Raw genomic sequence first — 27,958 nt, 5'->3', positions numbered from 1 at the left:
CCTCGCTGGCTCCAGCACCAGCCTTGCCTCACGGGAGGCCCCGATCCTGGCCTCGCTGGCCCCCGTACCGAACTAACCCCTCGGCTGGCTCTTCTCCTGGCTTCAGAGGCCCCAGCACTGGACTAGCCTCACGACAGGCTCCGATCCTGGCCTCGCTGACCCTGGCACAAGCCTAACCCCTCGGCAGGCTCCTATCCTGGTATCGCAAGTCCCAGCTCCATCCTTGCCTCACAGCAGTTTCTGATCCCGGCCTCGCTGGCCCAGGCACCAGTCTTAGCCCTCGACAGAGTCTGATTCCGGCCTCGTAGGTCCTAGCACTGGTCTTGCCTCACGGCAGGCTCCGATACTGACCTTGCTGGCCCCGGCACTGGCCTAACCCCTTGCTGGTGCTGATCCCTGCCTCGGAGGCCTCATTAGCGGCCTTGCCTCACGGCAGGCTCCGATCCTGGCCTCACTGACCCCGGCACCGGCCTCACCCCTCGGCAGGCTCCGATCCGAGCACTCTCTTTACCCAGCAGGTTGTCCCACGTTCCCAAGGGTGCATGGTTGTAGTATTCCGCCTCTGAGGTAATTTCTTCAAAAGTTCCAGGTGTATTACGTCAGATCTCTGCCTCCCCTGAGTACTTGCCACTGCCAATGCGACTGCCCCCACCATTTCAAAACTTTCCCAAGCTCTTTTCCCATACTGTATAATGTCCAGTGTTCCTAAGCATGCAGGACAGTAGCATTCGAACTTTGGGGTAATTTCTTCAGAGGATCAGGGTGGGTGGGATCAGATGTCTGCCTCTCCCAAATACAAGTCTCCACCGCCATCGGCCACCGCCGCCACCGCCTTCCTCCTAGATCTCTACTAGACTCTCTCCTTACAGGTAATGTCCTGGATTCTTAACGATATAGAGAAGCAGCAGTCGTCCTTTGTGGGGAATTTTTCCAAAAGTTCCAGTTCAAATGGATATGTTTTGTCTGCATCTCCAATATTCTAGCTGCTGCCGGGGCCATCTTAATCCCTCTCGAATATTTTTCTTTTTTTGTTTCCCTTTTTTTTTTTTTTTTGGTGGTACTGGGGTTCCTGGAAGCCCTTCTATCTCCGGGCTACACTCCCAGACCTATTTTTTACATTTTTTTATTTGGAAACAGGGTCTCCTAAGCCAGCTAGCGCGCGTGGCTAGCTTCGAACCTGCGTGATCCTCCTGTCTCTGCCTCCCAAGCGCGGGGATTACAAGCGTGCGCCACCATACCCGGCCCCTTTTTTGTTTTTTTAATAAGAGAAGAGAGTATGTGTGGTTTGGGGAGGATATGGGATCAGGTACTCAGTAGCGATGAAAATTTTCTTTTTTCTTCCCGGGTGGCGGGGGTCTCCTAAAGGTGCCCTGCCCGCACCTGCCCACCCTCCCAGTGTCGGGGCCTTGCTCCCGGACCTCCAGGGCCTTCCGGGTTGGGGGGCGCCCCTAAGGGAGCCCCGCCCGTGCCCGCCCACCCTCCCGGGGTTGGAGCCATGTGGCACGGACCTCTGAGGCCTTCCGGGTGTGTGTGGGGGTCGCCTAAGGGTGCCCCCGCCCATGCCCACCCACCCTCCCTGGGTTGGGGCCATGCGGCCAAACCTCCGGGGTCTTCTGGATGAGTACTAGGGATTTTTTCAGGGGCATTCTACCTCTGAACTATATCCCCGGTGCCATTTTTTATTATTTATTTTGAAAGAGAGTCTCACTAAGTTGTAGAGGTCTCACTAAGTAGCTGAGGCTGGCCATGAGCCCGATCCTCCTGTCTCAGCCTCCCAAGTACTGGGATTACAAGCGTTCACTACCATGCCCGCTTATTTTAGAATGATTTAATTTAATATTAGTAAGTAATAGTACTGGTGGTATTTACATAGGATAGAAATTATTAGGATGGTACGTGAGCTATGATGATGATGATGATGATGATGATGATGATGATGATGATGATTATACTGGAAATTGAATCCAGGAACATTCTGCCACTGAGCTACATACTCAACCCTTTTTAGTTTTATTTAGAGACAGGTTCATTGCCCAGGTCAGCCTCAAATTTGAGGTTCTTGCCTCAGCCTTGCTAGTAGCTAGAATTAAAGGTATATGCCATTATACCTGGCTGAGAAATTAAAATTTGGGAAACAACTGTGGTACCAGTTAGTTATTGTACTAGTTTTCTGCAACTACTTTGACATATTACTACAAATTTGGTGGCTCAAAACAATACATATTTATTCTCTTATGTTTCTGGAAGTTAGAAATCTAAAATCAGATTCACTAGGTTGATATCCAAGCTGTTGGCATAGCCATGCCCCCTCTGAAGACTGTACAGGAAAATTGGTTTATGGTTTCTAAACTGTATCATTTGTTCCTTTTTTGGGGGGCTCATGGTCTCTTCCTTCATCTTTAAAGCCAGCTCTCTACTGTGTCTTGCTTCATTGCTGTCTTCTTTGTCAAATCACCCTCTGTCCCTGTTCTGTAAAGCCTCTTGTATTTACATGTATGATTCACCTGGAGAATCCAGGATATTTCTTCATCCGGGGAGCAGCAATTTAATCACACCGAGTCTCTTTTTCTATATAAGGTAATAGTCAAAGGTTCTTGAATATTTTAAGGGGAATATATTTGAGCCTATTATGGTTATCATAACTTAGCATGAAATTTCCAACTAATAACTACAGACTCTAACATCCAGTTAATTTCTGATCTTGTCCATGTAAGATTTGTAAATTACACTCCTTTGTTAGGCTTTGTATTAAAGGCAAGTTTTGAATGAGAAGTTTAGAACCCTATTCAGACCAAGAACTTTTTGTGTGTGTGTTTTTGATACTGGAAATTGAATCCAGAGGCAGTCTACCTCTGGGCTATACCCCAGCCCCATTTTTTTTTTTAAACAGGGTCTCACTAAGTTGTGGAGGGCCTCACAAGGTTCTTGAGGCTTGCCCTGGAGCTGTGATGCTCTTGTCTCAGCACCTTAAGTGCTGGGATTACAGCTGTGCGCCACTGTGCTTGGCAGACCAAGAACTTTTATTGTAAAATTTGCCAACACTTCTAAGTTTTTCTTTTGGGAAACTCTAAAACCTTTTGATTAACTCAGTTTGAGTAATTAAGTGCAGCGCAAGTGATAACATTGTGAAGATAAAACAATACATTAATTATTGGTGGTAATTCTTTCTTGAAATTCTCTGTTCTGTGATCTCTTTGACAGCACATGCCCCTGATTCCCTTCTGGTCTCCTGCTGATTCTTTGCCTCATTCAAAATCTTCATTCTTTACTAGCCATCGAAGTTAAGTTTCTTTAACCTGGGGGTCCTGGACATTGTTGCTTCTTTCTCATGTTCTTTTCTCCCTCTATGAATCTCATTCACATTCATGACTTTAGTTCTTTTTTGTCATCCTGTGACTAAGACTTGTGACTTCTATACAGGCTTAATACTTGGTTGCCTGCCTTGATACTGCTTTTTAAATTCAGTATATTTTAAAGCTGAATTATATCTCTACTCCCTGAACAATCATGAGCAAACATACAGACTATTTGTACTGCTCCTTCACTGGCTGCCTCAATCACTTGAATCAAAACCATCGCTGTCATCTTTGGTACCCTTTCCTTTCCCCATCTCAAGTCTTGCTTTATCTTATCTCTATTACCACTGTTGCAACTCTAATTTGACATGTCTTCATTGCCTCCTCCCAGAAAACTGCAACAGCATTCTAACTGGTCTCAAGACATCCACTCTTGTCTCCTTCCAATCTTTTCCTCATTTTATATCTAGCAGAATCTTCCTTGTTCTCTAGTACTTTTTACTTATTCTTAGGTTAAACATCAAAATTAGATTTGGAGCCAGTTTATTCCTTTCCTTTCCCCTCCCTTCCTTTCTTGCATGGAGGGTTCTAGCACTTGAATCTAGACCTCTTACTGAGCTGTATCCTCAATCCTCTAATTTTTCTTTATCACAAGCTGTTATTTGCTTTCCTTTTGTGTTTAGCTATAGGCTCAAAAGTAACTTTAATATTTTTAATTTAATGGTGTCTTTATTGTATTATTGACAGCGTGTCTTAGTCAGTTTGGGATACTGTACAAGGTAATAGAATAGCTGATAAACAAACCAGTGTTGTTTCTTACATTTCTAGAAGCTTGGAAGTCCAGGATCAAGGTGCTAATGTATACGGTATCTGGTGAGGGCCCATGTCCTGGTTCATAGAGACTCATCTTCTTACAGGGTTCCTTGTGGTGGAAGTGATGAATAAAGGACACTATTAAGGATACTAATACCATCATGAGGATTCTACCATCAAAACCCTATCAGTTCCCCAAAGGCCCTATCTAATACCATCACATTGGGATTAATATTGTACCATATGAATGGAGTAGTGGGACAAAAACATTCAGTATACAACATAGTGTTTGGTGGCGCATGCTTGTAATCCCAGCATTTGGGAGACTGAGACCAGAGGATCATGGGTCATGGACAGCCTCAGCTAGTTAGGCCCTCTGCAACTCAGTGAGACCCGGTTTCAAAATAAAGAATAAAAAAATAGGGCAGGGGGTGTAGCTCGGAGGTAGAATGCCCCTGGGTTCCATCCCCAGACCCCCCCCCCCAAAAAAAAAATTGATATGTAAGCTATACTTGGCAAAAGTCTTTTAATATTTTGTGGAAAACTTTGGCATTTACTTAAATGGAACAGAATTGCCTGTTCATTTTCAGTATAAACTTGTATTCTTCCTAATGTTTAAGGTCCAGGTATTCATCAAACTGAAAGATCATTTTTAAAACGAGCCATTTTAAGCCAAGTATGTCTTACTAAACTCTTTTATGTAGTTTTCAGTTCTTTGATTTTATTGCTGTTTTGAATTACTTTTTTGTGGTTTGTTACTTAAAATGAGTATTTTAAAATGACAATTTGGCACATTGCTATGCTATAGGTCATAGATATTTTATTTGATATTTATTAGATAATTTAATTTAATTTACAGAGTTGATAATAACATTAAATCTTATTTGTTTGCCAGCTTGGGATTTTAATGGTGATTTATGTAGGATATTATACTTTTACCTATGGTAATAAGTAAACTGATTAATTCCTAGCCTTTAAAAAATCACCTTTGATTTTATTTTTATCATCTGGAGACACTTAAGTTTCCAGAGAAGAATCTTATGACATAAATAATCTATCATTTTAAAATAAAATCAGATTGTACATGATAAATTGCATAATTGAGGTAAGGATAGAATCTTGTATTTTTTGCTTTATTTTTAGAGAGATGACTTTTCTTGTTTTATCTATTAGTGAAATATATAACTAATTCTATATTGAGTTCATAGAATGTTCAAGCAGTAGTGATGTGATTGGTTTTTATTGTCTTCATCACTATCTTGATCATTTTCTAAGGTGGGTCAGCTTGTTTTTATGTCTCTTATTAATCAGTTTGCACATAAATTTAGAGTCAGCTTTGGTTTTAATATTGCATTCTTGTGAAATATTAATGTTTTTATTAAATCTCTACTACTGCCAGGTATATTGACTGTTATGGATAGATTGTAAAATGAAAATTGGAATTAGTCAAATGCCTTGTCTTGAAGTACATGACGGATGAGAGTGGCTTTCCTCTGAGCAGGGATGGGTTACCATGGTGAGAGCTTCTGTTTCCATGACATTTGCTTGCATATTTTGATAGGTCTTCAATTGAAGAAGGGCTCTGTTTCCTGGCAGACTGGAAAAGTGTCATTCTTTCTTTTCCCAAAATGTGTTATTTTTATTGGAAAATACAATAAATTCTAGAGATTTATACTAGTGAAGTGCCAAGAAAGAAAATATATTTTGTTTATTTAAATTGTTTTCTTTTTAAACTTTTCTTAGCTTGCTTTAAGAAAGGAAGACAAAAGAACATCATTTTCTAAATTATATTTTCTAGTGAATTTTGTTGACAAATAGCTACACATGATTAATTTTTAAACAATTTCAGCTAGATTAGATACAGATATAATGTTAACATAATAAGGATATGTTAATGGCAGAAAAATGGAAAATAAATACAAATAAGGACTTCACAAAATAAAAGTATCAGTGAATTTTTTGAGGATAAAAATAGAGCACAAATCAGTTATTATATAAATGATGCATATTAAAGACTTGATGAATGAAACATAGTTCTTTTTATTGATGTAATATTGAACTATCAAAACATTAATGGTAGACATTTTAAAAATTTGTTTTACAGTGGTGGTATATTTGTAATTTAATTTGTACTTGGTAATACATTCACATGGTTCAGAAATTTTAAGCAATATTAATAATATATATAGAAGAAAGGTTTTCTCTCATACCCCAGGTTTTATTATTTTATGGTTTCTTGTGTACTTAAAAGTAAATAAAAATATCTAATACATTCTTACTCCCATCCCACTTATCAAAAAGGTAACATATTATTCATATTATTTTATACTTTATTTTTCAGAATTTGTCCTGGTAGACATTTAAATTGATATTTTGTTGTTAGTGTTTTTTTTATTTTAGCAACTAGGGGCATATTAGAATCATAGCAAAAAGATAGGGCTTAGTATTGATAGATACTTCCTGTGCTTCATGCTTATAACAGTTCCAAATTTTAGGAGGAAACATTAAAAAAAATACATTTTGTTTTTTTCCCCCTTAGAATAAGAAAATTGATTTTTCCTTTTCTTGTTCAGAACTTCAATGGCTCTTTCTATTGGTACATCAGTTCATTATGTAAGTGCTATGTCCTGAAATAGTCTGTAATGTGTACTAATTTACTGTTTCTACTGCCTCTGTTTTCTTCTTTTTTTTGTGTGTGTGGTACTCCCATTCATTCTTAGACTATCACGTTATTGTGCTTCCTTGGGAAGCTGGATCTGGCAGGTGAGCCTGACTTTCCCCTGTGCTCCCACAACACTCTTATTGGCCCCAAAGCATTTGACACTGCATTGTGTTTTATTTTATTTTTATTCACGTTTTAATTTTTTTAGGGAGTTTATTTAAAAGATAGAAATACAGAAGATAGTCACAGCCCCATGCCATTCAGGAGTGACAGGGTGGGGGGGTATTTCAAATGAATTCACTCTGTGTTTTATTTATGTTTTAAGTTTCTGTTGTCGGGCTTATTAGACTGTACGTATAATGAAGGCAGAGACCATGCCTATCTGATTTACAGTGATAGTTTTAGTACCTGTGAAAGTAGGTTTTCAGTGATGAATATTCACTATTGTGTTTTACATGTATGTGTTTTGAATGTATTACTTATTCAGGCTTTCACCTGCATATACTTAAACTTTTTTCTTTTGTCTGTATAATTCTCAGCTTAAAATTCACTTGTTAGCCGGGTGTGGTGGCACACACTTGTAATCTCAGTGCTTGGGAGGCTGAGGCAGGAGGATTGCACAGGTTCGAAGGCAGCCTTAACTACTTAGTGAGGCTCTCAGCAACTTAGTGAGACCTTGTTTTGAAATAAAGTATAAAATAGGTGTGGGAGTATAGCTTGGAGGTAGGAAAGCCCCTGGGTTCTACCCTCAGTAACACACACACACACACACACACACACACACACACACACAATTTACTTGCTTTGAGTCTTACATTGATCTTTATGATCATGTTGAATTTTTCATGCTCTCATAGCACTCTTGAATGCCATAGTCTATTAAATTCTTCTGCTTAGCATAATGCCCTCTAGCTGCATCCATGTTGCTGCAAATGGTAGAATTTCTTTCTTTTTCAAGGCTGAATAATATTCATTATACATTTCATTTATCCATAAACCATCAAAGAACATTTAAGTTGTTTTTGTGTCTGGCTGTTATGAGTAACACTACAGTGAACATGAGAGTGCAAATATCTCTTAGTGATCCTGTTTTTAGTACCTGTGGAATTTCTAGACTGTATGGTGGCTTTATCTTTAATTTTTTCAAGAGTCCTTATATTGTTTTCCATCATGAGTGTACCAGTTTAAATTCCCATCACTGCCAGTCGCGGTGGCACATGCTTGTAATCCCAGCATTTGGGAAGCTGAGACAGGAGGATCACAGGTTTGCAGACAGCCTCAGCTACTTAGGCCCTTTGCAACTCAGTGAGACCCTGTTTCAAAATAAAGAATAAAAAATAGGGTTGGGTGTGTAACTCAGAGGTAGAATGCCCCTGGGTTCCATCCCTGGTACTAGGAAAAAAAAAAAAAATCCCATGGCCAGTTTTCTCCCATCGCCAGTTTATATATATCCTTGACAGTATTTTTATGTTTTGCCTTCTTCTGTCCATTCTCATAGGCATGAAGTGAATTCCTGTTGAGGTTTTGGTTGCATTATGGTGATTAGAGATTCTGAGCAGCTTTTCTTATGCCTTTTGGACATCTGAATTTTTTATTTTGAGAAGTTTCTGAGTAAATCCTTTTGCCCGTATTTTGATTTGGTTATTTATATTTTTGTGCCAAGTTGTATGACTTAATATATTTTGCACATTAACTCTTTTTACTGGCTTTTAGTTTTTTCCTGTTCTATAGGTTGCCTTTTCACTCTGTTGTTTTTTGCTGCATAGAAGACTTTTATAGTCCCATTTGATTATTTTACATTTGTTGCACATGCATTTAGTGTCATGTTGGGAAAATTATTACCAAGACCATCATCAAGAAGATTTTTCCTTATGTTTTCTCCCAGGAGTTTTTACAGATTTTAAGTTTTACTTTTAAGTTTTTAATCCATTTTGAGGTGATTTTGTATATGGTATAAAACTAGGGTTTTTACACCATACACAAAACCTTTTGTCCTTCCATTAAACCACTTTAATATAGTAGTTAGTATATATTTTGGAATCTGTACTGAAATACCTAGATTTGAAGATCTACTCTTTCTGGACACATTACCCAACTTCTTGATTGCCTCAGTTTTGTGATCGATCCATGAAAAAGGCGATTATGTTCAATTGACCTACATGGTACATTCTGAGATTAAAATGGTGTAATAGCACTCAGTAGCATTAGTGATTGGTGGAAAATAATTATAAAGGCTCATCATTAGGATTCATTACTATATTATTCTATGCAAGGGGCATCCTAGGAGATAAAACTAGGGAAGACACATAAGGGTAGATAGTGAGGGAGGGTCTTTAGATTTTAGGTTGAGAAGCTTGTATTCTATTTAGTAAGCCATGTAACTAAAAGTAGTCAAGATAGATTAGTTATATTTGATAGGGCCTATTGATTATAGAAGTAACAATTAGGTTATTTCAGTAGCTGGATAAAAAAAGTAATGAAGATAATTTGATGAAATGTAGAAGTGATAAAGATTGCACCAAGATGATTCAAAAGGTTTTAATCTTCCTGGTTGGGAGATTTATGTTAATGAGGAAAATAATCAGAATGGAGAGGACCTAGGCTTTTGTGAAAGGATAAAAAGATTCAGTTTTAGCATTGAAACTTTAGGCTGCCATCAGGACATTAGTGAGGAAGGACTGTAATTGACATACTTTTATGTTTGAAAATAAGGATGTAGATGTCTTTGATGATAAATTATGACTAGAAATGAAGTTTTGGGAGTAATTTTCATTGTGGGTATATTTGGAGTCTTATAAGATTAGATTATATATAGTGAGTACCAGTAAGAAGAGGGTAAATATATGTAGTGGTGCACACATATAATCTCAGTTTTGGGGAGGTTAAAATGGGAGGATCACAGGTTTGAGGTCAGCCTCAGCCATGTATCAAGACTAGTGAGACCCTGCTTCAAAACAAAAACTAAAAAGGTTCAAGCTTGAGGGTAGAATTGCTTTGGTTTCAAACCCTAGGACCACCCCCCAAAAAACCCAAAGGGCAAAGAATAGGTGTATACTGTTAGAAACTGATTTATCACTTTATATTCTCTTGTGTCATTACCATCTAGAATTTCTTCAGTTTTCTTTAAAACTGAATGCTAGAATAAGAAGTATTCTATTTACATAGGGTTTCAATTCAAGGGGGGGGGGGAGAGCGGGGAGAAGGAGGAGAAAAGAGAGAAGAGGAAAAGAGGAAGGAGGATAGGAGGGGAAGAGAGACAAAAATTGATGTTTAAATAACATAACTGTTTATTTTACCTCTGAGGTACACCCTTAGCCTTTTTTATTTTATTTTTTATTTCAAAATAGGGTCTTGCTAAGTTGCTGAGATAGGCCTTGAACTTGTGAGCCTTCTATCTCAGACTTCCAAGTACTGGGATTACAGGCTTGCACAAGTATGCCTGGCTAACTTGCTCACATTTGGCCAGTTGGACATTATGGAATAACATACAGCTGCAAGACTTATTTTTTTGTATGCTACTGGGGATTGAAACTCAGGAGGATTCTACCTCTGGACTACACCCCCAGCTCTATTGTATTTTTTATTTTGAAACAGGGTCTTGCTGAATTACCACAAACTGACCTTGAACCTCAGATCCTTCTATCTCAGCCTCCCAAATACTGGAATTATAATGCATGCATCTTGCTTTGCAAGATGTTTTAGATATCTCTGTTCTAGAAATCATGTTTCTGGGAAGCAAAATTTTAAGCTATTACAAAAATTTTCAGATAACATAAATGAAGCTCACATCTTGCTTCTGTAAACTTAATTATTTTAAGAAAGTTTAAAGAGGGACTAAATATCTCACCCTCTTTTCTTCATTTGCTTCAGGGCTTCTCAGCCCCTGCACAATTGATATTTTGAGCTGGATATTTCATTGCTGTGGCCTGCTGAGTAGTGTAGGGTGTTTAGCAGCATTCCTTCCCTCTATCCACTAGATGGCAGTAGCACCATCTTCCCTCTTCACTGCTCCACCAAACATGACACCAGGTATTGCCAATATCCCCTGGGGGCAAAATTGCCCCTTACTCAGTTCCTGCTTTATACAAGGAGTGTATCACTTATGCCTCCAGTTAGTGTTCTGTCTAGTTTTAGAGTTCCTTTTGCCATATGACCACCCTCTACCTAGAAGTCAGATTCTACTCTTATTTGGCAAATACTTTAACATGTTGCCTGATGTTTATATTAATTGCATTGTTTCTTTAAGATGGCAGTGGATATCCTAGGTTATACTGGTAATTTCTCTCAGACATAAATTTACCCCTAGGTTGTGTGTGTGTGTGTGTGTGTGTGTGTGTGTGTGTGTGTAACTGGGGATGGAACCCAGGGGCTTTTCTATCTCTGGGCTATACTTCCAGACCTATTTTATACTTTATTTGAAAACAGGGTCTCACTGAGTTGCTGAGAGCCTCACTTAATAGCTGAGGCTGGCTTCAAATCTATGTGATCCTCCGGTCTCAGCCTCCCGAGTGCGGGGATTACAAGTGAGCGCCACCACACCTGGCTACCCCTAGTTTTTTTTGAAACAGCTCATCTGATAAAATCAGATTTTTACTTATAGAACTAAGTATTATCAGTTAAATATAGCGTTGATAATTACTTTAACCTAAGTACATGTTGGTGGATTTAGTGACATTAAAAGTCATTACTTCCTAATTATATAGTAGAACATGTGGCTTAAAAGAATGTTTTAAAATCTGTGTTTATAGTTTAGCAATATTCTGTATTTCAAATGTGACAAATCACAAATATTTATTTTTAAAAGACTTAAGTTTATATTATATAATGTCTTTGCTCTTTCATTTTGGGGATCAGAAAAAAAAGGACTCCTTTGGAGGATCCTTGTTCTTGGACAGCTTCAGCTACTTAATTAGGCCCTCTGCAACTTAGACCTATTTCAAACTAAAGAATAAAAAATCGGGTTGGGGGTGTAGCTTGGAAGTAGAATGCCCCTGGGTTCAATCCTCAGTACCACAATAAAGGACTCCTTTGATAGTGACACAATTTTTCATGAATATTGCTTATTTAACTTATTTCATAGTCTCAAATAGATGATTTTAAAAGGAAATTTAGCTGGTTGGAGTGGCACTTGTCCATAGTCCCAGTGACTCAGGAGGCTGAGGGAGGAGAATCACATGTGTGAAGCCAGCCCTTGCAATGTGGTTAGACCCTGTCTCCAAATTAAAAACAGTTGGGCACGTAGCTCATTGGTAAAATACTCCTAGGTTCAATCCCCAGTACTGCAAGGTAAATAAATAAATTAAAAGATAAATGTAAATATACCTGAGGCAAGTATTTTTTAGCATCTTAAAATTCTGAATTTTCATTATTTTTATAAAGTGCTTTATTTTGCCGGGCGTGGTGGCGCACGCTTGTAATCCCCGCGCTTGGGAGGTGGAGACAGGAAGATCGCGCTGGTTCGGAGCCAACCTCGCTGGCTTAAGAGACTCTGTTTCCACATAAAATTGTTAAAAAATAGGTCTGGGAGTGTAGCCCGTGGGAGTGTATACCGGAGGTAGAAGGGCTTCCAGGAACCCCAGTACCACCAAAAAAAAAAAAAAAAAGTGCTTTATTTAACATTTTACTAGTGTTTTATAGGCACAAACTGGTTTGATGGTTGCTATGATAGAACTTACATTGTAATAGGTATTTCAGTACATTTTACTTATAGAATCTGTCATTATTGAAATTATATTCAATAATTGGGAGCTACAATACTTAGAATTTGTCATCACCTAAAATGTATCTTCATAGTTTTGATAAAAACTTTGAAATTTTATTAGACAAGATTGAGTCTTGATTTCTAGAAGGGAGGATGTAAATGATATTTATATTTACTATACAAATAAAATTGCTTATTAAAATGTTAGAATTTTCCATTAGGGTGGGGACTAGGAGGGGCTGGCTAGGTGATGTGTGCATTTATGTGCACACAAGTTTTTTTGCTTCATCATGATGTATAAATACAATACACCAATAAAAAATAAAAAAAGAATTTTCCATTAGGTACCTATGTTCTAACATTTTCTGTTGTTAGAACAAAATATCTAAAGTCAGGTAATTCATAAAGAATGGAGGTTTAAAGCATGGTGCCCACATGTTCCGGTCTTGTAAGGGCTTCATGTTACACAACATGGTGGAGGATATCACTTGGTAAAATAGATTGAGCTATGTTTTGTGGGGGAGCATACTAGGGATTGAACCCAGGGGCATTCTTCTTCTGAGTTACACCCCCAGTTTTAATTTTCATTCTTTATTTTGAAACAAGATCTCACTGAGTTGCAGAGGACCTCACTAAATAGCTGAGGCTGACGGAGAACCTGAGATCCTCCTATGTTAGCCTCCCACGTACTGGGATTACAATTGTCTGCCACTACACATGGTGTCAAGCTCTTCTTTTAAAGCCATTTATGTCATCATAGGAACCCCACCCTGATGACCTTATATGTAATCTTAATTCAAAGCTTCTACCCCCAAATACATAAGAGTTTGGAGATTAAGTTTCTAACACGTGATCTTTGGGAAACACACTCAAACAAGAGTAGTACCTTTTATGAGATATTTAAAAAAATATCATCATTAAACTTCACTAAATTCAATAACTTATATTGATGTTGGTTTCTAAGTGGTTCCACACTCATAGCCACTTACATACATAGATAAGGAACAGAAGTAATGATGATGTACCTATACGTATGAAATTTCCTTGGCAGAGGTCCTGAATGGGGAAGAGATGGCACTGATGTAACCTTTTTCAAAGTACATAGGCTATATATTTTTCAGCCCATTTTACCTTGCTAACGCTCCTTACTCTTTTTGATCCTTCACTACCATTGTTAACCAATTTACTAAAAAGTCTGATAGTTCCTATTTTCTCCCTTGTCGGGGCCCACTCGGCAGGACCGAGGTGGCACCCAGGCTTGTTGCCAGCATGGACTCAAGATGGCGCCTGGGCTTGCAGCCAAGTCACGAGGCTCACGAGGCTGGCGGTGCCCTGAGCCTGCGCAGTGAGCCCTATCAGGCGCCTTACGGATAATTAGCGACGCAACGCCTCGTGCTACCACCTGCCCGCCCAGGAGAAGGTTAAAAAAGCGCGCATGCCCTAGCGGGGAGGAAGGAGAAGGAGCTAAGAGGGTTGGTGGACAGGAAGAGCAGTTCCTTGGCGGACTGCTCCGGGCTCCGAGCTGGGGCGGACATGTTCACAAAGCCACCACTGTGACCGGTGTGTGCTGCAGCAGAGACGTAGAGTGCCAGAAGGAGGGTTGGTGGAGTGATGAGGGAGAGGATAGAAGACTGATGTTGTTTTTACCTGAGAGGGCGTTGAGAGAGCATTAAAGAGGAATGGTAACTGTACAAGAACCTGGGGTAATAAAACTGCTTGAGGAAGATCGTGTAAGAGTCGTCGCTGCGCGCGACAAATGGTGGCCCGTACGGGGAACTTCGCTTTGATCAGAACCTCGGCAGTCCAGGGCAGCTGGCTGGTAAGTACTCCTTGACTCCGAAAAGGGAGGAGGAGGCTCCGTTTATGGAGGGTTATTTTCCCCGATCAAAGGGGGCTCCATTAAGGAGGATATTTTTTAGTGTTTTCCCCGATCAAAGGGGGCTCCATTAAGGAGGATATTTTCCCCGATCAAAGGGGGCTCCATTAAGGAGGTAAATAAGGCTCGCGGATAAGCGAGGCTCGCGGAAAAGCGAGGGACAGCGCTGTATTTTCCCCGATCAAAGGGGGCTCCATTAAGGAGGATATTTTTTAGTGTAGGTAGGTTAGAGAATCGGGCTGGTCCTGATTCGACAAGATAGGAGTAAATAAGGCTCGCGGATAAGCGAGGCTCGCGGAAAAGCGAGGGACAGCGCTGTATTTTCCCCGATCAAAGGGGGCTCCATTAAGGAGGATATTTTTTAGTGTAAGCAAGTTAGAGAATCGGGCTGGTCCTGATTCGACTCCCTCTCCTAATCCGCCACCATAGATGGAAGACACCTGAGGTTGTTTTGTTTTTTTTTTTTTTTTTTTTTTTTTTTTTTAATTTATTTTTTATTGGTGCAATGTATTCATACATCATAGTGGTATAAATAAAATACTTTTGTAGACATACATGCACACATCGCCCAGTTAGCCCCTACCCGATCCCCACCCCATTCCCTCCCCATCCCTCCTTCCCACACTTGGCTTAGTGGTTGACATCTAGTATTATAGCAATTTATACAATATTAACATTGATAATCTCACATAACAGTTTCATTTGTCTGGTACCAAACTTTTGATGACTTAAAGATAACATTTCAATATTTCTTTTTGCTTTCTTTCTTACCAGAGAATATTTTTTTTTCTTTTTTTTTTTTTTTTAGGTGAAACTATCATACATTTATTTATTTATTTTTCAGAAAAAAAATCTATCCTGATATGGAATATGGGCTCTAGATACCCAAAACAGTCTCAAAGAAGAACAAATCTAGAAGATGTATATTTTCTGATTTCAAACCATATAAAGCTACAATAATTGAAACAGTGTAGTACTGTTCTAAAGGCAGATATATAAACCATTGGAGCTAAATAAAAGCCTAGAGATAAATTCTTCCATACATTGTCAAGGTTTCCATGAACTTTTGGTGGAGGAAATACTAGTCTTTTAACTAAATATTGTTGAAAAATAATAATACATGAAAAAGAATAAAATTGGACCCTTACCTAACACATATACAAATATTAACTCAAAATAGATAAAGGACCTAAATATAAATCTTAATACTATCAGCTTTTAGAAGAAAATCTGGGTCATAAAACCTCACAACATTGAAATTGGAAGTGATTTCTTGGATATGATTTCAATGGCACAGGCAACAAAAGGGTAAATAAACTCCCTTAAAAAATAAAAAAATATTGTATATCCAAAGACAATGTAAACAGAGTTAAAAGTTACTGATGCTCTTCCAAGAGTTCCTCCTATGACCCATTTCTCCCTAACTCTCACATATTAGGGAAAGCATCTGATTTCTTATTTTTTGTGCCTGACTAATCTCACTTAGCATAATGTCCTCCAGTTCCATCCATTTCCCTGAAAATGATGTAATTGAGTTTTTTTTGATGGCTGAGTAAAATTCCATTGTGTACATATCCCACAGTTTTGTAATCCATTCATCTGTTGATGGACATCTTGGCTGGTTCCATAGTTTGGCTATGGTGAATTGTGCAGCTATGAACATAGATACACATGCATTAGTTTGATAGTTTGGTTTCTTTTCTTTTGGGTAGATACCCAACAGTGGTATTGCTGGATCAAATGGTAGATTTGTTCCCATTCTTCTGAGGATTCTCCATACTGTTTTCCAAAGTGGTTGCACTAATTTGCAATCCCACCAACAATGTCTTAGAGTTCCCACTTCTCCACATCCTCGCCAGCATCTGTTGTTGTTTGTGTTTTGAATGATGGCCATTCTAGTTGGAGTTAGGTGAAATCTCAGGGTAGTTTTGATTTGCATCTCTCTGATTGCCAGTGATGTTGAGCATTTTTTCATGCATTTATTGGCCATTTGAATTTCTTCTTTTGTGAAGTGTCTATTTAGTTCATTTGCCCATTTTGTTATTGGATGTTTTGTTTTCTTAGTGTTGAGTTTCTTGAGTTCTCTGTATATTCTAGATATTAGTCCTCTATCAGTGGTGTAGGTGGCAAAAATCTTCTCCCATTCTGTTGGCTCTCGATTGAGATTCTTGATAGTTTCCTTTGCTGAACAGAAGCTCTTCAGTTTCATGCAATCCCATGTATTGATTCTCCTTTTAATTTGTTGTGCTTTTGGGGTCTTGTTGAGGAAATGTTTGTCTGTGCCTATGTGTTGAAGTGTTGGACCTATGCCCTCTTCAAGGAGCTTCAAAGTCTCTGGTTTAATTTCCAAGTCTTTGATCCATCGTGAGTTGACTTTTGTACAGGGTGAAAAAGTGGGATTAACATCCAATTTTCTGCATATGGTTAACCAGTTTTGCCAACACCATTTGTTAAAGAGGCTATCTTTTTTCCAGTGTATGTTTTTGGCCCCTTTGTCAAAAATCAATTGGCTGAAAGTGTGTGGACTTGTTTCTGTGTCTTCTATTCTGCTCCATTGGTCTATATATCTGTTCTTTTGCCAGTACCATGCTGTTTTTATTACAATGGCTTTGTAGTATAGTTTAAAGTCAGGTATTGTGATTCCTCCTGCGTGGTTTTTGTTGCTGAGAACTACCTTGGCTATTCTGGGCTTTTTGTTATTCCAGATAAATTTAAGGACTGATTTTTCTATGTCTGTGAGGAATGATCTTGGTAGTTTAATGGGCATTGCATTAAATCTGTAGATCAGTTTTGGGAGTATGGCCATTTTAATAATATTTATTCTGCCAATCCATGAACATGGAAGGTCTTTCCATCTTCTAAGATCTTCTTCGATTTCTTTTTTCAGTGTTTTATAATTTTCTTTGTAGAGATCTTTTACCTCCTTGGTCAAGTTTATTCCTAGGTATTTTATTTTTTTGTGGGAGATCCTGAGTGGAAGTGTTTTCTGAATTTCTTTTTCAGTGGATTTATGGTTGGTGTACAGGAAAGCTTCTGATTTTTTAAGATTGATTTTGTATCCAGATACCTTGCTGAATTTGTTGATCAGTTCTATAAGCCTTTTGGTTGAGTTTGTTGGGTTTTCTATATATAGTATCATGTCATCTGCAAATAGTGAAAGCTTGAGTTCTTCTTTTCCTATTTGTACTCCTTTGATTTCCTTTTCTTGCCTTATTGCTCTGGCTAGAGTCTCTAGTACTATATTGAAGAGAAGTGGTGATAGTGGACATCCTTGTCTCGTTCCAGTTTTTAGGGGGAATTCTTGAAGTTTTTCCCCATTTAATATGATGTTGGCAGTGGGCTTATTGTAGATTGCCTTAATAATGTTGAGATATGTTCCTTCTATTCCAATTCTCTGCAGTGTTTTTATCATAAATGGATGTTGAATTTTATCAAATGCTTTTTCAGCATCTATTGAGATGATCATGTGGTTTTTGTCTTTGATTCTGTTTATATGATGAATTACATGGATTGATTTTCGTATATTGAACCAGCCTTGCATCCCTGGGATGAACCCTACCTGGTCATGGTGAATGATTTTCTTGATGTGGTTTTGAATGCGTGTTGCTAGTATTTTGTTTAATAGTTTTGCATCCAAGTTCATCAGAGATATAGGCCTGTAGTTTTCCTTCCTTGAACTGTCTTTATTCGGTTTGGGTATTAGTGTGATGTTGGCTTCATAGAATGTATTTGGGAGAGTCCCGGTTTTTTCTATTTCGTGAAATAGTTTGAGTAGTATTGGGATTAGTTCTCCTATAAAGGTTTTATAGAATTCACTTGGGAAACCATCTGGTCCTGGGCTTTTCTTTGATGGTAAGCTCTTTATTGCTGTTTCAATCTCTTTGATTGTTATTGGTTGGTTTAAGTGTTCTATATCTTCTTGACTCAGTTTAGGAAGGTTGTATTTATCTAGGAAGTTGTCGATTTCCTCCAGGTTTTCCATTTTGTTGGAGTATAGTTTTTCAAAGTAGTTTCTGATAATCCTCTGGATTTCTACGCTGTCAGTAGTAATGTCTCCTTTTTCATCCCTTATCTTCATAATTTGGGTTGATTCTCTCTTTTTTTTAGTTAGGTTGGCTAATGGTTTATCAATCTTGTTAATTTTTTCAAGAAACCAGCTTTTAGTTTTGTTGATTTTCTGTATTGTTTTTTTATTCTCTATTTCGTTAATTTCTGCTCTAATTTTAATAATTTCCCGTCTTCTGCTGGCTTTGGGGTTCAATTGTTCCTGCTTTTCAAGGGCTTTGAGGTGTGTCATAAGGCTATTTATTTGAAGATTTTCTGTTTTTCTTATGTGAGCACTCAGTGCTATAAATTTTCCTCTTAATACTGCCTTCAAAGTGTCCCAGAGGTTTTGATATGTTGTTTCTTTATTTTCATTTGTTTCTAGAAATTTCTTGATTTCACCTCTTACATCTTCTATGACCCATTCTTCATTCAGAAGTGTGGTGTTCAGTCTCCACATGTTTATGTTGTTTCTCTGAGTCTTCTTATAGTTGATTTCTAGTTTCATTCCATTATGGTCTGAAATGACACAGGGAAGTATGTAACATTTTTTAAATTTGCTAGTGCTCATTTTGTGTCCCAGGATGTGATCTATTTTGGAGAAGGTTCCATGAGCAGCTGAGAAAAATGTAAACTCTGCTGTAGTTGGGTGAAATATTCTATATGAGTCCAACAGGTCCATTTGGTTAATGGTGTTCTTTAGTTCTGAGACATCTTTACTGACCCTTTGTCTGGAAGATCGGTCTAGTATTGTGAGAGGTGTGTTGAAGTCTCCCAGTATTATTGTGTTGGGATTTATGTGTGACTTCATATCACAAAGAGTTTGATTTATGAAAGTAGCTGCCCCTATGTTTGGGGCATAGATGTTGATTATTGTTATTTCCTCTTGCTGGACTATTCCTTTTACCAGTAAGATGTGACCTTCTTTGTCTCTTCTAATAAGTTTAGGTTTGAAGTCTAACTTGTCTGATATCATAGTTGCTACTCCTGCTTGTCTTCGAGTACCATTAGCATGGATTACCTTGCTCCAGCCCTTTACCTTGAGTTTGTTCCTATCTTTACTTGTAAGGTGTGTTTCTTGTAAGCAGCAGATGGATGGATTCTGGCTTTTAATCCATTTTGCCACTTTATGTCTTTTTATTGGGGAGTTGAGGCCGTTTACATTAAGTGTGATTATAGAGAGATAATTTTTAATTCCCAACATGTTAAGATCTTATTTCTGTTTGAGATACTGTTTATTCTTCTTTGCTTAGTTGTCTGCTGGATGGGAATTCTTGTTTCTTTGGTTCTGCCGTGTATTACCCATTTCCTCTTTGCAGTTAATCTCCTTGAGTATTTTCTCTAGCGCTGGTTTTGAAGACATAAATTCCTTCAGTTGCTGTTTGTCATGGAAGCTTCTTATTTCCCCATCTAATTTGATGGATAGTTTTGCTGGGTAGGAAATTTTTGGCTGGAAGTTGTTTTCTTTCAGAGTTTGGAATATGTTACTCCAAGCCCTTCTGGCTTTCATAACTTGGTTTGGGAAGTCTGGAGTGATTCTAATTGGTTTGCCTCTGTATGTCACGTGGCCTTTTGTTTTTGTTGCCTTTAAGATTCTCTCCTTGGCTTCCACATTAGTCATTTTGACAATTATGTGGCGTGGGGATCCTCTTCTCTGATCCTGTCTAAAGGGAGTTCTATAAGTTTCCTGGATCTGTGTATCGACCTCTTGCTCTATGTTTGGAAAATTTTCTGCTATTACTTCCTTGAAGAGATTGTTGATCCCTTTGGTTTCACCTTCTTTTCCCTCCTCTATTCCAATTATTCTTAGGTTAGCTCTCTTGAAATGGGCCCATATTTCTTCAATGTCAGATTCCTGCTGTTGGGTTTTTTTTTCTAAATTAGAAACTATGCGTTCATTTTTAGAATGATCATCTTCAAGGAGCGAGATTCTATTCTCCATGTGGTCTAACCTGTTGTTTATACTTTGAATTGAGGCCTTTACTTCATTAATTGCATCCTTTATCTCTTTTTGACTCTCTCTAAATTCTTTTCGAAAGTCCTCTATTATTTCTAAAGTTATTTTCCTAATTTGATCTTCTAGAGATCTTTGGGTTTCTGTGTTATCAGATTCTGATGTTGTGGGGTTGTTGGCATTCACTGCTCCATTGTTATTTCTCTTTCCCATGATTTTGGAGGTTTGTGCCTTCTCTGGGTTCTTCCCTGAGTCACTACGAGTTCACTTAAGATGCTCTGGATCTCGTGTCTGTGGTATCTCAGACACCACTACTCCTTAACTGGTTTGTATCACAAAGTCTCAGACCCAGGGAGTCAATCAAGGCTGCTTAGACCGTGGGGTGTGCCAAGTTGGGCGTTCTCCAGTGGGGAGTTGTGACTATGGTATGATATCTCTGCCACTGCCACTCCCCCCCTGGGCTGCACTGCTAAAATCTCCGACCCAGGGAGACTATCTGCGCAAGTCCCTGGGAGCGCAAGTCCCTGGGAGCGCAAGTTCCCTAGGGGTCACAATTTGACTCACGGTTATTGAGTGCGCTGATGGAGCTGTAGTGAACTTGGTGGATTCGCTGCTGTCGCTACTGGCAATATGGCACCACTGCCATGCCCTTGGCCGTGATGCGGCGTATTTCTTCTCTGGTTTTGAACTCCGCTCTGAGTCCCTGCCAGTTGTGCTGTGCTCGGCCCTTGGGAGCTTTAGATGTTCCCGCTGCCGCCAGCAGTAAGACGCTGCTTCTGCGTCCTAGGCCGCGAGGCCAAAGTACCTCCTCTCTGGATTTGAGCTCTCTTTTGAGTCTCCCTCCTCTCTGGAGCCTGGTGCTGCTAGGGGAGATGTAGGCTGCGCCGCTCCGGCCGCTCTGCGCCCGGCTCTGGCTGCTCTGCACCGCGGGTCTGGCCACTCCGGCCGCTCCGGCCTTTCCGCAACGCGGCTCTGGCTGCTCCGGCTGTTCTGGCCGCTCTGCTCGGCTGCTCTGGCCGCTCCGCTCAGCTGTTCTGGCCGCTCCGCTCCGGCTGCTCCAGCCGCTCCACTCCGCGGCTCTGGCCCTTCCGCGCGGCCGCTCCAGGCAATCCGCAGTGCGGCTCTGGCTGCTCCGGCTGTTCTGGCCGCTCCGCTTGGCTGTTCTGGCCGCTCTACTCGGCTGCTCTGAACCGCGGCTTCGGCTGCTCTGCACCGCGGGTCTGGCCACTCCGGCCGCTCTGGCGGTTCCGCGACCCGGCAGGCAGCTCCACTCTGCGGCTCCCCCCAATCCGCGCTGCGGCTCTGGCCGCTCAGCGCCGCGCGGGCGCGGCACTTCGGGCTGGTTTTTTTCTGGTGTCTTGTTTTTCCAGCCCTTTTTCTCTGTCCCTTGTAGTTACCGTTTTTATTTCTTTGCTGGTGGTGTTTTCTGGCTCTGAAAGGCGCTGGTTTTGTGGTAGTAGAGTTGGATTGTTAGCGGGACTTGTAAGTGCCGCTTTCCTCCGTCGCCATCTTCCCGGAAGTCGACACCTGAGGTTAGTTGGAAAAGGCGCCTAATGTGTAAAGGATAGGTCAGAAGATTAGTTCCTAACGTAAGAGTTGTAAACTGCTGCTCGGTACCGTAGAGATGAGTTGTTTTCTTTAAGATCTTTGGGGAATTATTTCTACTTTCCCTCTTCCTTTACCTTGGTTAATGATAGTTTAGGTTGTTTTATTGATACCTGTTTTCTGACTTTCTGCTATGCTTCTATGCATCCTTGGAGACTTTGGAATTTCTGCTCTTATTGCTGTAATTGTGGCCTCTGTGGCCGTGGCAGTTATTGCAGCCACTATGAATGCTCTATCCTCACATGTGGCTGCTGGCATGGCTCAGCAAGCTCAATTATCTGGACTATATGTATAACGTATGTGCAGTATCAGAATTTCTCCTATGCAGGCAATTTGTTTCGTCAATTAAGCAAGACGCTTCTAGGAACTTGGAGCCGTGAATTTGAACACACCATGATTGAGCTACGAGCGTCCATCGCTGCAATTAATTCTACCCGCGTGGAAGTCGCCGCAGTGCAACAATGAATGGACTTAATACACGGAACATTGGGTTTTTTAAAAGACTGGGGTGGCATGGCGTTCTGGGCATTCTTGCTGGTGGTAGCATGATGTTTCATGGTTGGATATATCAGGCGAACTCGACAACGCACACTGCAACAACAGCGCATATTGGTGCAAGCTCTGGCAGCCCTTGAAGCTGGCTTATCTCCCCATGTACGGCTCAGTATGCTGGATCGGTAGTCAGTGACGGGTAAGATCGTCCCCGGGACCTTTCAACCTAAGACAGGGAAACAATCATGCTATTGTTCTCCCAATGACGGGTAAGAATGGTCCTTGAGGGTCGGCAACCTAAGACAGGCACGATCCCGAGCCTTATTTTAATAAAACAAAAAGGGAGATATGTCGGGGCCCACTCGGCAGGACCGAGGTGGCACCCAGGCTTGTTGCCAGCATGGACTCAAGATGGCGCCTGGGCTTGCAGCCAAGTCACGAGGCTCACGAGGCTGGCGGTGCCCTGAGCCTGCGCAGTGAGCCCTATCAGGCGCCTTACGGATAATTAGCGACGCAACGCCTCGTGCTACCACCTGCCCGCCCAGGAGAAGGTTAAAAAAGCGCGCATGCCCTAGCGGGGAGGAAGGAGAAGGAGCTAAGAGGGTTGGTGGACAGGAAGAGCAGTTCCTTGGCGGACTGCTCCGGGCTCCGAGCTGGGGCGGACATGTTCACAAAGCCACCACTGTGACCGGTGTGTGCTGCAGCAGAGACGTAGAGTGCCAGAAGGAGGGTTGGTGGAGTGATGAGGGAGAGGATAGAAGACTGATGTTGTTTTTACCTGAGAGGGCGTTGAGAGAGCATTAAAGAGGAATGGTAACTGTACAAGAACCTGGGGTAATAAAACTGCTTGAGGAAGATCGTGTAAGAGTCGTCGCTGCGCGCGACACTCCCTAGCTTCCATATATGAGAGAAAATATATGGCCCGTGACTTTCTGCAACTGTCTGATTTTACTTTGAATAATATTATCCAGTTCTATCCGTTTTCCTATAAATGCCACAATTTTGATATTTTTATATGCTTTTATTGGTGCATTGTAGTCTCATATAACAATGTAAATCATGTTGACAGTGATATATATGCACACAGTACTTGGTCTCTCCCCCACCCCTGCTTCCTCTGTATCCGCCCCCTTTTGTTGGTGTATTCACATATGTACACATAGTCGATGGTAGTATTTTTATTAATGAACTTCAGTCTTCATTCTCCCTTTACCTTAGACCACCTCCCTGGCTCCACTGAGGTTTCTCCTCCACTATCTGGAGTTTCTCTGGCATCCTAACTACTCCCTAGCTTGTGTATATTAGACTCTTCACTCTCTGTGACTGGTTAATCTCACTTAACATAATGTTTTCCAGGTCCTTCCATTTTCTTGCAAATGACACGGTTTTGTTCTTCTTTATAGCTGAGTAGAATTCCATTGCGTGTGTTTCCCATAATTTTGCCATCCATTCATTTGTTGATGGACACCTGAGTTGGTTGCATAATTTGGCTATAGTGGATTGTGCTGTTATGAACATGAGTATGCATATATTACTATAGTTATCTGGTCATATATTACTATAGTTATCTGGTTTTAATCCTTTGGAAAGATACCCAGGAATGGTATAGCGGATCATATGGTTGATCCATTTTCAGTTTTCTGATTAATCTCCACACTATTTCCATAGTGGCTGGACTTGTAATCCCACCAGTAGCATAGAGGAGTTCCAGTTTCCTCATATTCTCACCACCATTAATCTTTATATGACTTTTTGATTCCCATTCCGTTTGAAGTTAGGTAGAATCTCAGTGTAGTTTGATTTGTATCTCCCTAATTGATAATGATGTTGAACATTTTTTCATGTATTTATTGGCCATTTGTTTCTCTGTTAGTGTCTATTCAATTCATTTACCCATTTCATCACCATCATCATCACTATTATTACCATTATTATTTTTAGTGTAAAATCTTTTAAAGTCTTTGTATATTCTAGATATTAGTACTCTATCAGAGAGATAACTGGCAAAGATCGTCTCCCATTCTGTAGGCTTTCACTTTAGACTCTTGATGGTTTCATTTGATGAACATAAACTTTAGTTTAATGCCATCTCATTAATCAATTTTTGTTTTAATTATCTGAGCTTTGGGGGTCTTGTTGAGGAAGTTTCTGCCTGTGCCTATATGTTGGAGTATTAGACTTATGACCCCCCACACTTGTAGCTTCAGAGTTTGTGGTCTAACTTTCAGGGTGGGTTTTTTGTTTGTTTGTTTGTTTGTTTTGGTTTTTTTTTTTTGTTGGTACTGGGGATAGAATCCAGGGGCTTTGTACCTCCGAGCTATACCCCCAGCCCTATTTTTTTATTTTAGTGTTTATCTTTTGAAACAGGGTCTCACTGAGTTGTGAAGGGTCTCCCTAAAAAGCTGAGGCTGTCCAATTACTGCCTCCTGAATGCTGGGATTACAAAAGACTAGGAATGGAATATAACCCAACTATACCACTTCTCAGTATATTTCCAAAATAATTAAAGTTATAATACTATTGCAATGCATTTATACCCATGTTTATTGTGCACAATTCATAGTAGCCAAATTATGGAACTATCAACAGATAACTGGATAAATAAAATGTGGTATATATTCACAAAAGTTTTATGGGATTTTCTTTGGGGGGAATGTGGATTGGACTGAGGGCCTCATGCACACTGGATAGCCCTTTAAAATTTTTTATTTCAAGACATGGTATCACTAAGTTGGCCAGGGTGGCCTCAAACTTGCCATCCTCTTGCCTCTCCTTAGTAGCTGGAATTATAGGTATGTGATGATGTGCCTGGTTTCAAAAGTATTTGATTTTCATAAGGTCCATTTTATTGTTTTTACTTTTTATTTTTCTTGCCTATGTTTTTAAAACATGTACAGATTTTTAGTTTTGTAATTATTCTATGAACAACACAATATAATGATTACTTACATAGCAGCATAAATTGCCCATACTTTTGATGTCCCATCTAAATCCATTGCCAAATTCATGATCATTAAAATTGAAGATTTACCTCCTTTGTTTATTTTTGTAAAAGTTTTGTGGTTTTAGCTATTATGTTTAGTTTCTTGGTCCGGTTTTAGTTAATTTTTGTATATGGTATGAAGTGGGGAATCTAACTTCATTGTTTTGTATGTGGAAATTCCACTGCCTAAATTCTATCTCTTAAGGAGAATATTCTTTTCATATTGAATGAATGCAGTACCCTGTAAAATATCAGTGGGCTATCGATGTACTCTTAATTCTCTTTTATTGTTTTATATGTCTATCCTTGTGCCAATATCACACTGTTTTGATTATTATCAATTTGTAGTGAGATTTGGAAGTTAAAAGCATGACTCTTTCAACTTCTACTTTTTTCTAGGATTGTTTCAGTTATTCAGGGCCCCTTAAAATTCCTTAAGATTTTGAGGATTAATTTTTCCATTTCTTTGATAAACTATTGGAGTTTTGATAGGAACTACATTATTTTTAGACTACTGAAGGTAGTATTGAATCATAATATTAACTCTTGATATCAATGAACCTGTGAGTTCTTTCTATCCTTATATCTTCTTTAACTTTTTTATCAATATTTATAGTTTTGTTATAGAGATCACTCACTTCTTTAACGTTATTCCTAGGCATTTTGTTCTTTTAGATGGTATTGTAAATTTCACTAATTTATTTATCTTTTTTTGGCTTTATGTTGTCAGGGTATAGAAACAAAGCTGAGTTTATGTGTTGATAATATAATTGGGTATATACTTATGTATATATTTAACGAAAGGTGTATAAGACCTGTATTCTAAGTACTACAGAACATCGCTGAGATTCATTTAAAGCAACCTAAGTAAATAGAGAAGTTTGCATTATGAATCATAAGATTCAGTGGTGTTAAGATGTTGTTTCTTCTCTAATCAGTTAACTTAGTGCAATCCTAATTAAAATCATAGCAGGCTTATTTTTATAAAAATGGACAGGATAATTTTAAAATTCATGTAGAAATATGTTAGATTGGCTAAAAATCCTTTCAAAAAGAATAAATCTATGAGCAACTGATTTTTCACAAAGATGCCATGGTCATTCATTGTGGAAAGGACAGTCTCTTCAACAAATAGTGTTGCATTGATTTAATATTTATTTGCCAAACAGTGGAACTAGTGCTGTATGTGACACTGTATAAAATAGTAAACCTGAAATGGATCATTTATCTAAAACAATGAGCTAAAATATCAAATTTCTTTAAGCAAACATAAAAGAAAATTCTATTGTCTATAAATTAGGAAAAGATTCCAAAATAGGACTCAAAAAGTATAAACTATGTAATTCAGAATGGCTATTTTGACTTTAAGAAAACAAAACTTCTTCAGAGGAAATTATTAATAAAATGAAAAGAAAGGGCTAGTAGAAATATTTGCAATACCTATGTCAAACTGAAGTTATTTGTTCAGAATATATAAAGAATTCTTATTCAGTAAACAACTTAATAATGAGTCAAACATATTAGCAAAACCAAGGTTAAACAATTTGGACACTTTATGAAAGTAGGTATACAGAAAGCAACTAAGTAAACAAGACAATCTTCACCATCTTTTGTAATTAGAGAAAAGCACATAATGAAAAATTAAGAAAACATGCTTTAAAATTATTAAAATTAAACAGACTGACAGTACCTAGTGCTAGGGTAGATGTGAAGCAAATTGACTAACATAGGAAGAAAATGTTACAGTCATGTCGGGAAACAGTTTGATGGTTTCCCACAAAGTTAGACATGTACTTACTATGTGATACAGTCGTTCCATTCTCCTAGGTATTTACTTACAACTTGTGAAAACATATACACCATTCATGATAATCATAAACTGGAAACAACTCAGATATCTATCAAATTATAAATTCATAAACAATTTGTCATATATGCATACAATGAAATCCTAGTTGGCAATAAAACTGGACAAACTACTAATAGATAACATGACAGAAACCTTATGTTAAGTATTTATTATGTATTCTAGAAGTTTCAACTATAGTAATAGCAGATTATTGTTACCAGCAAGTTGGGGAAGGGAATTAACTGCAAATGTTAGGAGAAATCTTTTTTGGAGACCTTGAAATATTATATATCGTGATATTGGTTATGGTTATATGGCTTTATTTGTTAAAATTAATTGCTTAGTTTTATTTATTGTAATTATCACTCTGTAAATCTAAATAAGAAAACAACAGGTTTTAAAAATTATTCAGCTTTGTTTAAGTCTTAGAAATACTGGATTGAGAGCCAGGTGTGGTGGTGCACACTTGTAATCGCAGCATTCTGGAGGTGGAGACGGGAGGATCGTGGTTCCCGGACAGCCTCAGCTACTTAGCGAGGCCCTTGGCAACTCAGTGAGACTCTGTTTCAAAATAAAAAAGACTAAAAAAAATAGGACTGAGGGTGTAGCTCACAGGTAGAATGCCCCAGGGTTCCATTCTCAGTACCATAAAAAAAGAAAGAAATATTGGATTGAATAAATGG

At 39.0% G+C, this 27,958-nt stretch overlaps 1 protein-coding gene across 3 annotated transcripts in view; it reads left to right on the top strand.

Moving 5' to 3' along the window:
• RNGTT (RNA guanylyltransferase and 5'-phosphatase) overlaps positions 1–27,958 on the top strand; it is a gene marked incomplete at both ends in the record, with an annotated part of 279,010 nt that overhangs the window by 122,303 nt on the left and 128,749 nt on the right. The gene's annotated exons all lie outside the window — the stretch shown is intronic.

This window comes from Muscardinus avellanarius (assembly GCF_963383645.1).
Source record: "Muscardinus avellanarius genome assembly, chromosome: 8".
Taxonomy (NCBI): domain Eukaryota; kingdom Metazoa; phylum Chordata; class Mammalia; order Rodentia; family Gliridae; genus Muscardinus; species Muscardinus avellanarius.
This window is presented reverse-complemented; position numbering and strand designations above follow the sequence as displayed.